The sequence below is a fragment of the Pseudorasbora parva genome, chromosome 3 (genome assembly GCF_024679245.1).
Source record: "Pseudorasbora parva isolate DD20220531a chromosome 3, ASM2467924v1, whole genome shotgun sequence".
Lineage (NCBI taxonomy): Eukaryota > Metazoa > Chordata > Actinopteri > Cypriniformes > Gobionidae > Pseudorasbora > Pseudorasbora parva.
In genome coordinates this window covers 33,555,524-33,572,393 of record NC_090174.1, presented here as the reverse complement: position 1 = coordinate 33,572,393, position 16,870 = coordinate 33,555,524, and the positions used below count along the sequence as shown (strand labels likewise).

Genomic DNA, 16,870 nt, shown 5'->3' with positions numbered 1-16,870 from the left:
TCCTCCTGTGGGCCCAAGGGAAATTGCTGTCAATCAGGGCAGTGTATATCCCGGGGGCCCTGAATCAGGAAGCAGACAGCCTGTCGAGACAGGGGCCGAGGCCCGGGGAATGGAGACTCCACCCAGAGGTGGTGGAGCTCCTCTGGAAGGTTTATGGGAAAGCAGAGATAGACCTGTTCGCTTCGGCGGAGAATTCTCACTGCCCGCAGTGGTTTTCTCTGACCCATCCGGCCCCTCTGGGGCTGGCTGCCATGGTACAGGAGTGGCCGAGGCTGCCTCTGTACGCCTTCCCCCCGATTGTCCTGCTTCCAGGAGTTCTGGAGAGGGTACGCCGGGACGGGGCCCAGGTACTTCTAGTGGCTCCGAACTGGCCGACCCGAGTATGGTTTTCGGACCTGATATCTCTCCTGGAAGGCTCTCCGATGGAGATTCCGACCAGGAGGGATCTACTCTCTCAGGCGGGCGGGAGATTCCTGCACCCACGCCCAGAGATGTGGAAACTGTGGGCCTGGCCTCTGAGGGGGCTAGGCTCATAGAGGAAGGTCTCTCGGCCGAGGTCGTAGAGACCATCCTACACTCCAGAGCTCCGTCCACAAGGAAGCTGTACGCTTTGAAATGGAGACTTTTCTCAGCATGGTGCAGAGAACGCCAGTGGGACCCAGTTAACTGCCCGGTTGGTACAGTGCTGGAGTTCCTGCAGGAGAGGTTCTCGGCAGGGTTGACCCCCTCCACACTTAAGGTGTACGTGGCGGCCTTGGGTGCCTTCCACGTCCCTTGTAGTGGAGTGTCTTTGGGAAGACACCCTCTAATTACACGCTTCCTTCGTGGCACACTAAGGTTGAGGCCAGTTATGCACTCGAGGGTCCCGGCATGGGACTTGGCCATTGTTCTGAGGGGCTTGTCCGGACCTCCGTTCGAACCTCTGGAGGAGGTTTCGGATAAGTTCCTCACCCTAAAAACCATCTTCCTTTTGGCCATTTCATCTCCTAAAAGGATAGGAGATATTCAGTCCCTGTCAGTAGGGCCCTCATGTCTAGAGTTTGCGCCAGGGATGGTGAAAGCATTTCTACATCCCAGGCCGGGTTATGTCCCCAAGGTTCCTACGAGCCCACGGGGCCCCATCACTCTACAAGCCTTCTGTCCTCCTCCATTTATGACGTCAGACCAGGAAAGGTTAAATCTGCTGTGTCCTGTGAGGGCACTGGATACTTATGTCCACAGAGCTGCCCTGTGGAGAAAATCCGAACAATTGTTTGTTTGCTTTGGACCCCCTAAGAAGGGGGCCCCAGTATCCAAGCAGAGGATGAGCAAGTGGGTGGTCGAGGCCATCTCACTTGCTTATGAAGCTACCGGGCAGCCATCTCCACTGGCTGTCCGGGCGCACTCAACCAGGGGTATGGCTGCTTCTAAAGCACTTTTGTCGGGGGCTTCCCTCCATGATATTTGCAACGCGGCCGGTTGGTCGTCTCCTTCTACCTTCGTCAGGTTCTACGAACTAGACCTGGCATCTACAGTAGGGGCACAGGTACTCTCGTAACCGTGTGCGCTTCGGCTTCACACATACGAGACACTTGGTCCTATGGCGATGTGGGTATAAGCGTTCTCACAGCGTTTCGACGCAGCTCGAGTTCCCCGAAAGGGAACGTCTCAGGTTACGTATGTAACCCTAGTTCCCTGAGGGAACGAGACGCTGCGTCGCTCTGCCATACTCCCGGCGTGTCCGTGATCACTTACTTCAGGCTTTATCAGAAGTTAGTTCCTGTTTGTTTTCACGGACGTTTTATAGCTTCCGGTCGATGACGTCATCACGCCGACGATCAATCTTTTTTCCGATGGAATGGTTCTACAGGCGCTTCACGACGCATTAACGCAGAGGCGTTCTCACAGCGTTTCGACGCAGCGTCTCGTTCCCTCAGGGAACTAGGGTTACATACGTAACCTGAGACGTTTTCATGAGCTGTATGCCAAAATCATCAGTATTAAAACTATAAAAGTCCTGAAATGTTTCAGTTGGTGTGCAATGAATCTAAAATATATGAAAGTTTAATTTTTATCATTACATTATGGAAAATAATGAACTTTATCACAATATGCTAATTTTTTGAGAAGGACCTGTATGTTCACATTTCTTCTTTAGGTTTTTTTTTTGTGTGTGTGTGTGTGTGTGTGTGTGTGTGTGTGTGTGTGTGTGTGTGTGTGTGTGTGTGTGTGTGTGTGTGTGTGTGTGTGTGTGTGTGTGTGCTATTCAGTGCTGTCTTTTCATTTCTGTATCTCAATGAAATGTTCTGTCAATAAAATACATTACAAACAGTAAGAGTGTAAATTGGAATCTTTTCCATTCTCTTGCAATTACACTCACACATACACTAAGATTTAACTTACAATTGACAATAATTGTCATCAAAACTTTAGCCATAGTTTCCATCAAAACATCCCTCTAGAGTAAACTGTTATATTGACAACATGACTAAACAATTTGACTGTCTTATCCGTACACAATGACACAAGGACTTGACATTCTGATGGCACTGACATGTTCACTGACACAGATATTTACTTTTGAGAGATGAACTAAGGATTTTGAGTAAGAGAGTGGGTTTTGCAGATTATCCATGGTGTTTTGCTATTTGTACAAATTGTTTTGAAAAATGCACCTACTGTTTTGCAAATTGTGAGTTTGATTCGGGAAATGTACCAAAGCGACTGAGAAAAACGTCTCAGGTTACGTATGTAACCAGAGGGAACGAGACGCTGCGTCAAAACGCTAGGGGAACGCCTCTGCGTGACGCGTCATGAAGCACTCGTGAAATCAGTCCAATAGCGCGGAGATACGTCATAGGTGGGTGACGAAATCGACCAGGAAGCTATAAAGCACACCCGGCCACGCCTCGGCCACGTCTGTACCATTGCGTCCCAGTGGGGCTGGATGTGTGAGGGAGAAGAATAACGGACAGTGCGTTGACTCTCGAGACGCAAACAGATCCACCTGAGCTCGCCCGAAGCAAATCCATAGCATCTTGCCCTGGGCCCATGTTAACACTCGATGCACCAGATTCCATAACCGGCGCGATCTTAGCCCCCCTGGCGATTTATGTACGAGACCACCAATGTGTTGTCCGACCGAACTAGCACATGGTGACAGGAACACGGCCATCAGCTCAAACTGGTTTATGTGCCAGGAGAGCTGACGGCCGCTCCACAGACCCTGGGCCGAGCGGCCACTCATGACCGCCCCCCAGCCAGTTAGGGAGGCATCCATCGTTAGCGTTACGCGACGACAAGGAGCCCCCAGAACTGGACCCTGGGACAGGAACCAAGGATCCTTCCACTTCACCAAGGCACGTAGGCAGCGCCGCGTGACCTTGATCAAGCGAAAGGGGTTTCCCTCGGGGAGAACCCCTTGGTCCTGAGCCACCACTGTAAAGGTCTCATGTACAGCAGGCCAAAAGGTATCACGTTGGATGCTGCTGCCATCAGCCCCAACACTCTCTGAAAGTGTTTCACAGTGAGTGACTGACCTAGCTTTATCTGGTTGACGGTATTCAGGATTGTTTTTATCCTGGGCAGAGATAGCCGAGCCGACATTGTTCTCGTGTCCCATACTCCCCCAGAAAAGTAATGCTCTGCTGAGGTGCCAACACACTTTTCTTTTCGTTCAACCTTAGCCCCAACACTCTCATGTGGGCAAGAACAGCATCTCGATGCTGAACCGCCAACTGTTTCGACTGTGCTAATACTAGCCAATCGTCGATGTAATTGAGCACACGGATGCCCTGGAGTCGCAACGGAGCCAGAGCTGCATCCACGCACTTCGCGAAAGTGCGGGGCGATAAAGCTAGGCCGAATGGCATCACTCGATATTGGTAAGCTTCTCCCCTGAAAGCAAACCTGAGGAACTGTCTGTGTTGCGGAAAGATGGAGATGTGGAAGTACGCATCTTTTAGGTCTATTGTGACACACCAGTCCTCGGACCTGATGTGACACACGATCTGTTTTATTGTGAGCATTTTGAATTTTAATTTATTTACTGCTCTGTTTAGTTGACGCAGATCTAAAATAGGCCTTAACCCCCCATCCTTCTTTGGAACTATGAAGTACCGGCTGTAAAACCCCGACTCTCTGCAGTGGGGAGGGACCCGTTCTATAGCCTCTTTTCGCAGGAGAGTCTGTACCTCTCGTTCCATGACCAGAGCCTGCTCGGGGCTTACTACCGTAGTAGTTGAATTCTGTACCCTTTTTCTACTGTGAGCAGGACCCATTCTGAGATATTCGGCAGAAGTTTCCACGCTGCCAGAAAATCTACTAAGGGAACCAGCCTCTTGAGGCTGGCCTCTGGATTTTCCTGGGTGGTCAGCCCGGTGTCCTGTAACAGATGACCGGCAGGGAGCAACCGAACTGACCGCCCAGGGGCCCTCCCGAGAGGGCGCGAACATCCCCACGCTGCTACGTTTCCGGGCGGACATGGAGATATGTGTTCGCTGGGGACCGCCGCGCCCTGAAGCACCAGTGGTGGCAGGGTTGGCAGACCGGCCCCCCGATGGCACCGGGAAAGAGCGGGCGCCTCGGCGAGCCGCACTTTCCCGGAGGGGACTGCCATCGGAAGTCCTGCGCTTCTGGCGTCAGGACTTCTTAGCCGAGGCCTTCCTAGCGATAATGTCAGCCCTCAGGTCTGCCCTACCACGGGAAGGTCTCGGCTGAGGGCGTCGCCCGGACCCCCGATCTCTCTTCCGGGGGGCCCGAGCGGCCACGCTCTATTTTTCTGCTGCGCTCGATGCGTGGAAGAGTTTGTACTCAGCTGGGCCTGCCCTGCCCGGCAGCCCCAGGGGGATATATTTTTCTGGGGAGTAATCTCTGAAATGCTGCTGCCTGTTTTCTGGCCTCTTGATAACGATCGACGACTGTACTGACTGCGTCGCCGAAAAAAGGCCGGCAGGAGAAACGGGCGCATCCATTAAAAAAAATTTGTCCCGCTCTCTGATGTCTGCCCACCAAAGCGGACGTTGTTCTAACCGGCTTGGTGGGCAGCTGCGGGGCTCGCAGCGACGATGCTGACTCAGGGGAGAGATAGCTCGCAAGTGTCTCTTCCACCCGAGGCATCGCCGCATAGCCATGAGCCTTCAACCCTAATATATTAGAATATTCAGATGTCGCGGGGTAGAAGACCCTGGCTGACGCTGGTTTCGACCAGGACCTCGACACCTCGGTGTGGAGGTCTGGGAAGAACGGCAAGCCCTGCCTTGGAGGTTGTGCATATGACGGCAAAAATCGCTCGTCCGGCCTGCTTTGTCTTTGCTGTATATCATGCTGCTCGGCCGGCCAGTCTAAGCTCTATCTGGCTACGGCGCGAGTCACAACCTCCATAAGCTCCTCCTGAGCGTGTGTGTGCATGGGTGGCAACAAATCATCAGTCTCATTGACACTAACAACATCCAGTTCCTCGGAACTGGAGTGCTGCTGCTGATCATGTGCCTCAGTGCGAGTGGAAGAAACCGCAGAGCGTGCTTCCAACTCACGAGCTGAGGCATGAGATCCAGCGGGTAAGGGCAGAGATAGGGGATCACCCATCTCTAACCCCGCTACTAGATCCATCTGCGATCCCCAGGACGCGAGCCTTCGCTGCGCTTCGGCAACAGCGGGACCCGAGCCCTGAGGACCGTGAGCCAAAGCACTCTCCTCGAAGAGTGCCCGGCGTGATCTTAATGTGCGCATTGGGAGTCTCTCGCAATGCTCGCAGCCAACCCCCTCGAGAGCTGACTGGGAATGCTCGAGCCCCAAACACATCACACATAGTCGTGTGTATCCCCACCCGTGAAGTAACGTGGGCAGGGAGTAACACAACGCCTAAACTGACTGCTTGCCATATTTCTTTTCTTTTCTTTCTCTCAACACACACAATAAATGGACATACAATATTCACACAGAGCGCTTTGTGAAGGCACAGAAGCTAATGACTGTTTTGTTCGGGTGTGCTTTATAGCTTCGTGGTCGATGACGTCACCCGCCTATGACGTATCTCCCCGCTATTGGACTGATTTCACGAGTGCTTCATGACGCGTCACAGAGGCGTTCCCCTAGCGTTTCGACGCAGCTCGAGTTCCCTCGAGATAGGTAACTGTAAAAATTGTATTTAAAATACATTTTTAATTATTTGCTGCTTAAGATAAACATTTAAGTTGTGCTGCTTAATATTTTGGTGGAAATGGTGATACTTTGTTTCATTTATTTGCCAATGGAAGGCTCAAAAGAACAGCATTTATTTGAAAAAATCTGTTGTAAAAGTCTCTGCTTTCACTTTTGATCAATGTAATGCATCCTTGCTGAATAAAAATATTACTTTTTTTTTTTTTACTGACCCCAAACTTTTGAATGGCAGTAAATGTGATGCCTTCCAATCTTTGAACATTATTTCTTCGAGTTGGGTGTGTATAGTCATGTCTTATCTTTCTAGGTCTGTGAGGTGGTGTCAGAATGGTGTGCATGTGGGAGAGGGGGTAGGTTGTGTAACATTAGTGTGCTTGCGTAGAGTGAAAGAACAGACCCTCATTACAGCTTCAGCTACTACAGGACAGTTACACAACACAAAGTGGGGACAGAGGAAGAGTTTTTAAAAAGTCTTCTTTCTCATTTGCCTCTCTTGCATACTAGATACTGTTGTCAAACATGGTATACAATCCTAGTGTGCAATATCAGGGTATACATTTTTCTAAAGTTAACTTAGAAACATAGAACTACACTAAAACCTCACATTATCTGTCAAACGATGGCCTGTTAAAAAATTTTGGCACTATAGTGTAAGATGCATGGTTGGGTAACTGCAAACGAACAAGAATGTTGTTTAGGACACATATTACACATACCGAATGTGGAAGTGGAAGTGAGACTTGGACTTAAGAATGTCTTGCATGGAATCTCCATGGAGAATTATACGTTGTGTCTATGGGTCTGGGGAGGCCATGTCATCATCATGTTCTGTAGTCTTCGTAAGCATAGCAAGTTAACAAGCAGTGGTAGCTAATAATATACTTGGCCTTTGGAAGGGCAGCAGGTAACCTGAGTCTAAACACTCCATATGACCTTCAAGGCCAGATTTTAAGGTAGAGCATGTGTGCATGTCTGTTCTAGCTTGTACTTTCAGCAGCATTTGTTCTGTCTCCTAAGGATGATTCTCTTGCTGCGTATTTCATTTGTCAATAATGATAATGAATATGTGTAAATATGCGGGTGCTTGCATGCCTGTAATGATGTTTGGGTGGTGAAATCAACTGAAAGTCTCACAGGTCACCTAGAGCGGTGTCATTTTATTTTCGATTGATAATCTGACAATGATTATATTTGGTAGGAATGACATATGCAACAGTACGCACTAATAGTGTCTTATGCATTAAGTAAATAATTTACTTCCAATTTAAATCCATTAAATTATGGAACAGTTTGTTCAGTCGAGTCTAAGATGTGAAATAACTTATAGAGCTAATCAACAAATTATTGTCAACTAATTAATCTGTTATGCTAACCAGGGGCAAGTTGCATAAACACATCCACTATGTTAAAAAAAAAAAGTCTTAAGAACTGGTCTGACCAATAGCAGTAAGCTAAGTCTTTTTCAGATTCAAATTAGACTAATTTATACTTTTATGCAACTCACTTTCAATTTTTTTTTAGATGACTAAGCTTTCTAAACAACCGGCCACAGAACTGCAGCAATATCAGATAAATGGTTAAGTGTTCATGTTTATTTTGTGACTGTCAGAAGGGAAGATCTGTTTCTCTCACACTACTATGGATATGAAGGAAATCTCTCTCTCTCTCTCTCTCTCTCTCTCTCTCTCTCTCTCTCTCTCTCTCTCTCTCTCTCTCTCTCTCTCTCTCTCTCTCTCTCTCTCTCTCTCTCGCCTTCTGATCTCATCCGTAATCTCTCTGTCTCTCTGGGTTGTATTGCATTGACTCAGCAACGAACTCAATCAGTGAAGTTGATATAAATCATGCTTATGTATTTTATGCTTATGCATAAATGTATGCATATCATTAATGGCAGAGCTTAGCATGATGCAATATAGTTTAAGTAAACTAATATTTAAATAATGAAAATTGATTGCACACTAAACTGAGTTTTGAATAATTGCATTATAATGCATTATATTTTGAGTGCAGATTGTTTTAAATGAGTTTCACTCTACAAATGTGCAGGTGATGTGAGAATAATTGCATGAACTTGTGAACAGCAAAGCCAGGCTGAAAATATCTCGTACATTACAAGATTACACTCACACCTACAGAGAGAGAGAGAGAGAGAGAGAGAGAGAGAGAGAGAGAGAGAGAGAGAGAGAGAGAGAGAGAGAGAGAGAGAGAGAGAGAGAAAGAGAGAGAGAGAGAGAGAGAGAGAGAGAGAGAGAGAGAGAGAGATTTCCTTCATATCCATAGTAGTGTCAGTCTGTTAATGGACCCACAGATAATTATTCTGACACCATGGTTCATTTCGCATCTCTAAGTGTGTGACTGCAGTCTAGCCACTTACATAAGTAGGCCTACATAAGGAGTGTATCATATGTTCATTTGCCATGTGTTTTATGAAATGCAATATGATTGAGTGTATTAATGTGCAACTCAGTGAGGCCACCAGTACATGGTGTGCCTGACCAACTAAACATATTATTTACATAATCGCACATGATTTCTCTCTCTATACATTTACAGTGCCGTTTTTTTCCTAGATTTTGTAAACACATTACAGCAATATCAGTGCATTTATTAAGCTTAGTTAAACATTTACATTCAAAGATAGAATATTACTGAAATGTGTTGTGTGTATGTTGCAGGGTGAAAATATTGAAATCATAATTATTTACCTTAAACATATTTCCCATATTGAAAATGTCAAAAAAGTTTGTTACAAATTACATTATTGCAATTTATTTTGAAATCATTTGTTTTAATGTGCACTGTAAAAAAAAAATGTCTCCAACTGAACATTTTCAAGCGACTGATCACATCTAAATTTTCCATTTAGCTGAATTGAATTTCTGGGCCAACTGAAAAATTTAGATGTGATCAGTCACTTTAAATTTTTCAATTGAAGAATTTTTTTTTTTTTTACAGTGTGTGATATTTCTTCTTTTTTCACTGTGATTACAGTATGTGTAACTGGTGGACTTTTACTGGTGGAACAGAAATTGCTGGTTTACCACATTCATGTGATTTTACTGATGTGTTTTGTGTGTGTGCGTGTGCGTGTGCGTGTGCGTGTGCGTGTGTGTGGTGTGTGTGTGTGTGTGTGTGTGTGTGTGTGTGTGTGTGTGTGTGTGTTTCAGATCCTGTAGAAAGACAATTCTAGAGCTGCCAATCCTCAAAGACAGAACAACCAACAACTCTCCCTGATGGCCAACTGCTGCCACTGCGATCTGAAAACAAGAAAGGAGAGAGGTGTGAGGATTGAGAATGTGAAGATAATCAATATAATTAAGGAAATCAAATAATGAGGAAGTTTTGTTACTGGAGGTTTTTGTTTAAACTTGAGATATTTAAAACTGACTATGCATTCATATTATCCAGATATTTTCTCAATAGATTGTTTTTTAAATTACTGTTTATGTATTTTATTTTAGGTTTATATAAGCTATAGTTTATATTCTTATCCAACAATACCAGAGTGTAATTGTTTTTTGTGTAATTAATTGATCAGAGTGCAGTATTAGTTTGTTTCCACTTGAGGCACTGTTTTGTTGGCTATCATAGACAGTAAAAGAAATGGACAGAGCTATCCCATTGACTTCTACGGCGTTAAGTGATGTCAGTAAAGGAGCACTCACTTTCTGATGGCTGAGCGAACTGCGCAGGCTCAGACTGAGCTTGACGACGTAGATGTGACGTAAGCCTCCTGTCTGACAGTTGTAGGTCTTCTAGTAGTTGTGGAAAGTGAAATCTGAATCACGTTGTTTAAATATTTTCTCCCGTTGCTTTTGGCTCACTATGGGCTTCTCTCCATTTTTTCTCCCTTGACTTTATCAGACTTTATGTCTCCACGTCCCCCCGACTGTCTCATAGACAGTAAAAGATTGCCTGCGAGCGTCTCCTCAGCTCTACGGTAATTTCTCAACTGTGCGACAGAGTCGCGTTGGTTATGACGCAATCGTTAGCCTATTTTTACAAAAACAGCTTCTGCGGGGTGATAGTGTAAGATACAAGGTAACGGAGTTTTATATGCATTGTCGAGTTTCTTTAGAAATGAACAATGGACAATGTGAGTCTTTAAACGCCTCTGATGTAAAGTTATTCACTGTCAAAGTGACTCAAAAATGAATGGGAGTCAATGGGATGCTAACAGCAGGTGATGGCTTGGTTAGCAATGGCCACCCCTATGGGTGGAACGCTTTCCGAGTGCTAGATTACCCCCTTGTTGGCTATCCCAACATGAACTCTAATGTCACATGCCTGTTCTGTCTTGTGTGCACATGTGGGTTTTGTCATTCTGAACATGTGCTCCTGTAAGTGTCTGATCCCTCCCCCCTTGTTATCTGATTAGTGTTTGATTTCTCCCACCTGTTCCCTCTTGATTTCTTCCCTTTATAAGCTCCTTGTGTTTGTCAGTCTGTGTCGTGAGACCTAATAGGGGAGAGGGGTGGCGGCTTGTGTTGCGTCATTTCCTGGAGTAGAGCAGCAGAAACTGTTAGTGGACGGCGAGAGGATACAAGTTTTTTTGACCCTTTTTTCTCCCCTCTATCTGGAATACGAAGTGCGATCTTGTTGGCTGGTGAGTCGATTGGGGAGTGGTGTGGGAGTGCATCGGCCGACGGCCTGTATAGGTCCGGTAGCGGTGCTCTCTCACAGCTTCTAGTCGGTCATTAAGCTAATAATTTCGCTGGGATGGCAGGGAGGCAAGAAGATGAAATGGAGTATAGTGGAATAGAGGGGAATGGCAGTGATGAGAGGAGGGAAAGTGATTGGGAGGAGGTAGGGAGAGTGCGCAGGGATAAGAAGGCAGTTAGTCGTAAAAGAAAGAAAAAAGGAGATGCTTGCTCAAATGGGACGGAAAGTGAGGAAAGAGAAGATGAAAGGAAGGATCCCAAAAGCATGCTATTTAATGTAGTGGTGCGATTTGAGGGAGAAGGAGGAGTTAAGAGAATTGATCCGATTAAGTTAACCAAAATAATAAAGGAACAGGTAGGAGAAGTAAAATATGCAAGGATTTTGGGAGATGGAAATTTACTGATAGGTTGTAGTAATGAAAGGCAGATGGAAAAAGCAAAGAAGATGAGTTGCATTGGAAAAGTTAAGGTAGTAAAAGTAGCAAGAGTGGGGGAAAAAAGAACAGGTGGTAGTAAGGGAGTGGTATATGGAATTCCACGTACAGTAAGTATGAAAGAGATGGTGGAGAACTTGAAAAGGCAGAATAGGTCAGTTAAAAATGCAGTAAGAATGACAAGAGGAATTGAAAAAATAGAAACGGAGTCTGTGTTGGTTGAGTTTGAAACAAAGGATGTACCAAAAGAGCTGTATTATGGATTTATGGTATACAACATAAGGGAATATGTACCTAAACCAATGAGATGCTATAACTGCCAGGAGTTTGGGCACATGGCTAAGGTATGTAAAGGAAAGAGAAGGTGTGCTAGGTGCAGTGGTGATCATGAGTATGGAAAGTGTGGTGAGGAAGTAAGGCCAAAGTGTTGTAATTGTGGAGGGAGTCATAGTGTGGCATTTTGGGGATGTGAAGTGATGAGAAAGGAAGTTAAAATACAACAGATAAAAACAAAAGAAAAACTTTCGTATGTTGAGGCTGTTAAGAGAACTGAGCAGGAAAAAGAGCAGACCAGAGGACTTGTAAGGGAGGTAAGGGAGTGCCAACAAGAAAAGAAGGAACAATGGGAGGAGGAAAGAAAGAAAATAGTGATATTCATAGCAGGGGTGATAAATGCTACAGCTGAAATCAGGTCTAAAACTGAAAGAATTCAGATTATTGTTAAAGCAGCAATACATCATATGGGTATGACAGGATTGAAATGGGAAGAAGTAAGGGATGAACTCAGTGTACAGTCGAGTCAAGAGTCAACATGTGTAGGTTAATTGTAGTAATGCTAATCCTTCAATGGAATGCAAGAAGCTTGATGGCAAATGGACAGGATTTTAAACAATTTGTTAAAAGTAGAAGAGTAAAGCCAGATATTATCTGCGTCCAGGAATCATGGTTAAAGCCTAATTTGGATTTTATCATATATGGATATGAATCAGTTAGACAAGATAGGAAAAATAGTAGTGGAGGAGGATGTGTTACATTTGTAAGACAGGGGATACCGCACAGGGTGTTAGGTACAGGGAATGGACAAGAATATGTTGTAATAGAAGCATGGGGTGAAGGAAAAAAGATTGTAGTCATAAATTATTACAATCCGTGTAGGAAATTAGAGATAAGCAAGCTGGAGGAAATAGAGGGACAAAATAGAAGTAATATTGTGTGGTGTGGGGATTTTAATGCACATAATACATTGTGGGGTAGTGAGAAGACTGATGCTAATGGACAAGTAATAGAAGATTTATTGGAGGAGAACAACTTAGTATGTTTAAATGATGGAAGTAAAACAAGGATAGAGGTTACTACTGGGAAGGAGTCTGTACTTGACCTTACGCTGGTTTCCAGTAGTATGGCAGCTATATGTAATTGGAGTGTATATAAAGATGGAACAGTAGGAAGTGATCATTATCCAGTATTATGTAAAGTCAATATTTCTATATCTAAAAGTGCAGAAGAAAGAGGAGGAAGATGGATATTTGAGAAGGCTGATTGGGAAAAATTTCGGAAAAAAAGTGATAAATGTATGAATCAGGTTGAGTATAATGAGGATATAGAAACAATTGAAAATAAAATAAAGCAAGGTATAATAACAGCGGCAACAGAGTCCATTCCAAAAAGTAAAGGTAATGTTAAAAGGAAAACAGTACCTTGGTGGAATGAAGAATGTAAAGAAGCAGTCAGAAATAGGAATAAAGCATTTAAAATAATGAAAAGGACTCATAATTTTACACACATGATTCAATATAAGCATGATCAGGCATTAGTAAGGAAAACAGTAAGACAGTCAAAAAGAACATATTGGAGGAATTACTGTAGCTCAATTGGGAATACAACTCAGATTGGAGAGGTGTGGACAATGATTAAAAAGATGGGTGGAGACAGGAGAGAATGGAATTACCCAGTCTTGAGTACTGGAAATGAAATTGCAGTGACGAATAAGGAAAAGGTTGAAATGTTAGTAAATACATTTGTCAAAGTGCACAGCTCTAATAATTTATCTGAAGAAGGGAAGAAAGGTAGAGAAATAACTAAATCTGAAAATATAGAGGCACTAAGGAAGGTGATAAATGTTGAGGATGAGCTAAAATGAAATATTTAATATGGGAGAGTTAAATAGAGCAATGGACAAAACTGGGAAGACTGCCCCAGGAAAAGATGACATTTGCTATAGCATGCTGAAACAGTTAAGCGAAGAGGGAAAGAAGAAGTTGTTGATGCTATACAATAAAGTGTGGGAGGAAGGGAAACTACCAAAGAATTGGAAGGAAGCAATTATTGTCCCTATAAGAAAACCAGGGAAAGATTCTAGTAAACCAACAAGTTATAGACCCATTGCCTTAACATCCCATGTATGTAAGCTAATGGAAAGAATGATAAATGAGAGACTAATGTACATTGTAGAAAAAAGAGGTATGGTGGCTGAATGTCAGAGTGGATTTAGAAGAGGGAGGAATACAATGGATGCAGTATTAAGCTTGGAAGATGACATAAGGAAAGCACAAGTAAATAAAGAGATGGTAGTGGCAGTATTCTTTGATGTAGAAAAAGCATATGATATGCTATGGAGAGAGGGATTATTGATTAAATTGCATAATATGGGAATTGGTGGGAAACTATTTAACTGGGTAAAGGATTTCCTTGAAGGGAGGAAAATTCAGGTCAAGATAGGGGCAGACTTATCAAGTGAATATATAATAGAGAACGGAACACCTCAGGGAAGTGTAGTAAGTCCCACTTTGTTTTCGATAATGATAAATGATATATATGGAAATATACCAGTAGGGATGGGAAGATCACTGTTTGCGGATGATGGGGCAATCTGGAAAAAAGGAAGAAATGTAGAACATATAGTTAAAAAAGTACAAGAAGGGATCCAGCAGGTTGAGAAGTGGGGAATAAAGTGGGGTTTTAAATTTTCTATAGAGAAAACTAAAGTGATGTTTTTTACAGGGAAGAAAATCAAGGACAATATCCATTTAAAACTATATGGAAGTAATTTGGAGAAAGTTAAAACATTTCGCTTTTTAGGAGTACACTTTGATGCAAGGTTAACATGGGTAGAGCATGTCAGGAATGTGGAGGACAAGTGTAAGAAAGTAATAAATATAATGAGATGTTTAACAGGACTAGAATGGGGTGCAGATTGTAAATCGCTGAAGTATATATATTTAAGTTTAATAAGATCAAGGATGGATTATGGAAGTGTGGCATATGGATCAGCAGCCAAATCTGTACTAATGAGGCTTGATGTAATGCAGGCGAAAGCACTGAGATTATGTTTAGGAGCTGTAAAAACATCACCAGTATGTGCTCTTCAAGTTGAAGCAGGAGAAATGCCATTGAACATACGACGTAAACAGTTGCTTGTAAATTATTGGATAAATATAAAAGGACATGGAAATAGTCATCCTATCAAAAGAATACTGCAAGATAACTGGGAAAGGGAGAGAGCACAAAAGTTAAGTTTTGGGTGGATAGGAGATGCGGCAGCTAAAGACTTGGGAGTGTATGAAAAGGAGATTTGTTCAACTGTAACATGGCCTGATATCCCGGTTTGGAATCTAGAAATCATGGAAGTTGATTTTAAGTTACTGCAAGCCAAAACAGCTAGCAATAGTATAGATTTGGCAGCTGAATTTTATAGATATACAGGAAATAAATATAAAGATTACATACAGATCTATACAGATGGTTCAAAGGATCCAGAAACAGGGAAAACTGGATCTGCAGTTTACATTTTTAATCAAAGAAGTGAGATTTGCAGACGAACTACCAATGATCTGAGTGTATATACAGTGGAATTATACGCTATTATGATGGCATTAGAATGGATTGAGGAAAACAAAATAAGTAAAGCATTAATTGGAAGTGACTCTTTATCAGCATTGTACAGTCTCAGGATAGGCAAGTCAAATAGTCATCAGGACTTACTGTATACAATATTGACAATATACACAAGAATAAGGGAAAAAAGTAGTAAGATTCAACTGATTTGGATTCCAGCGCATATCGGCATTGTGGGTAATGAGAGAGTGGACAAGTTAGCCAAACAAGCTGTTAAAAAAGAGAGTATTGAAACAAATATTAAGTTGTCAAAATCAGAAGGGAAGAGTATTATATGGAAAGAAACCATTAGAGAATGGCAAAGTCAGTGGAACAGGGAAATTAAAGGGAGACATTTGTATAATATTCAAAATAAAGTTGGGGATGTGAAGAATAGGGGAGGAAATAGAAGAGAAGAAATAGTTATGACCAGATTAAGGATAGGTCACAGTAATTTGAATAGCACTCTACATATTATAAGGAAGCATCCAACGGGTTTTTGTGGGTATTGTCAGGTTGCAGAAACTACAGAGCATGTGCTGATGAGTTGCAAACAGTATGATGAACAAAGAAAAGAAATGATGGAAGAATTAGGAAAAGAGACAGGAATGAAGGAAATACTGGAAAGTGGGGCGAATGAACAAAGAAGAGGAAGTTTTTTCATTTTTTTAAGAACGACAGGTCTGATGAAAAGAATATGATGTAATGGATATTACAGGAAAGTGAAACCGGAAGATGGCAGTAGTGCAACACTAATGGATGCAAGCTGCCGTTAAACCCTAAAGAAGAAGAAGAAGAAGAAGAACAGTCTGTGTCGTATCCTTGTTCTGTCTATGTCTCCCATTTCCCTGTGTTGGTATGGTTTTCAGTTTATATATTTCCAGTTTATGCCCCACCCCCCGGCCCCGTGTGGGTTTTGTGTTTTTTGTAGTTGTAAATTAATCATTAATTTCTGCACTTGAGTCCTTGCACTATTTTCTTTGTGGTCCCGACCGTGACATCTAAAACATGTCTGAGGTTCATTAGTCCCTTTTGCTCTCTATAGAAGCTTGTTTTAGCTGAGCTCTAGAAAATGAGATTTCATTAAATACAACCTGCAAAACTAACCTCGACTCTGCTGAGTGAGTTGTGACATCAGTAAGCAACAGGAAACTGACTAAACACTGTAACAATGGAGTTGTGAGAATTTTCTCTGGAATGCTTGTTCAATGATTAATAGGAGGTACTGGGTGGATGTCTGTGGGAGTAGCTGACTTCAAATTATTTTTTAAAAAAAAGTGATTTGTTTGTTTGGCAGGGCTTGGAATATTAAAGATGACAGTGAGATAGCTCTTAAGTAGTGAGTTATGAAATCCATTTGAAATAAACCACAGTAACTGACATGCTTGTGGTTGAGACGGCCCTCCAAAAGTGCTTTTTCCGATGTTGGTTGAGAATAAGTGAGGAAGAAATTACTTCATATTTGTGAAGATTTATTGGCATTCATGAATTTGCTAAAATGCATACATTGTTGCATCAAATTGAATGGTTTACAATTCTATTATCTTTATGATTTGGATACTCACCCTTATATTTTCTTTTATGTATTTAGCACTTTCCATGTTCCTTATATATTTTGTTTATGTTCAATCAATAATTTAGTATAATATTCTTTTTTACTGTTTCTAATTATATTTACCAATTTATTCTTATAGTCTTTATATTTATTTTCAGCTTCTGTTGTTCTAGATTTCAAAATGTTTCGATACAATATATTTTTCT

General features: G+C 42.7%; 1 protein-coding gene across 1 annotated transcript in view; it reads left to right on the top strand.

Annotated features, from left to right (window-relative positions):
- The first annotated feature begins 11,111 nt into the window (after positions 1 to 11,111).
- Positions 11,112 to 16,870, top strand: part of srsf7a (serine and arginine rich splicing factor 7a) — a 52,910-nt gene continuing 47,151 nt past the window's right edge. The window contains exon 1 of the mRNA XM_067438546.1: positions 11,112 to 11,124. The gene's annotated coding sequence lies outside the window, so the exon portion shown is untranslated. The remainder of the gene's footprint in view (positions 11,125 to 16,870) is intronic.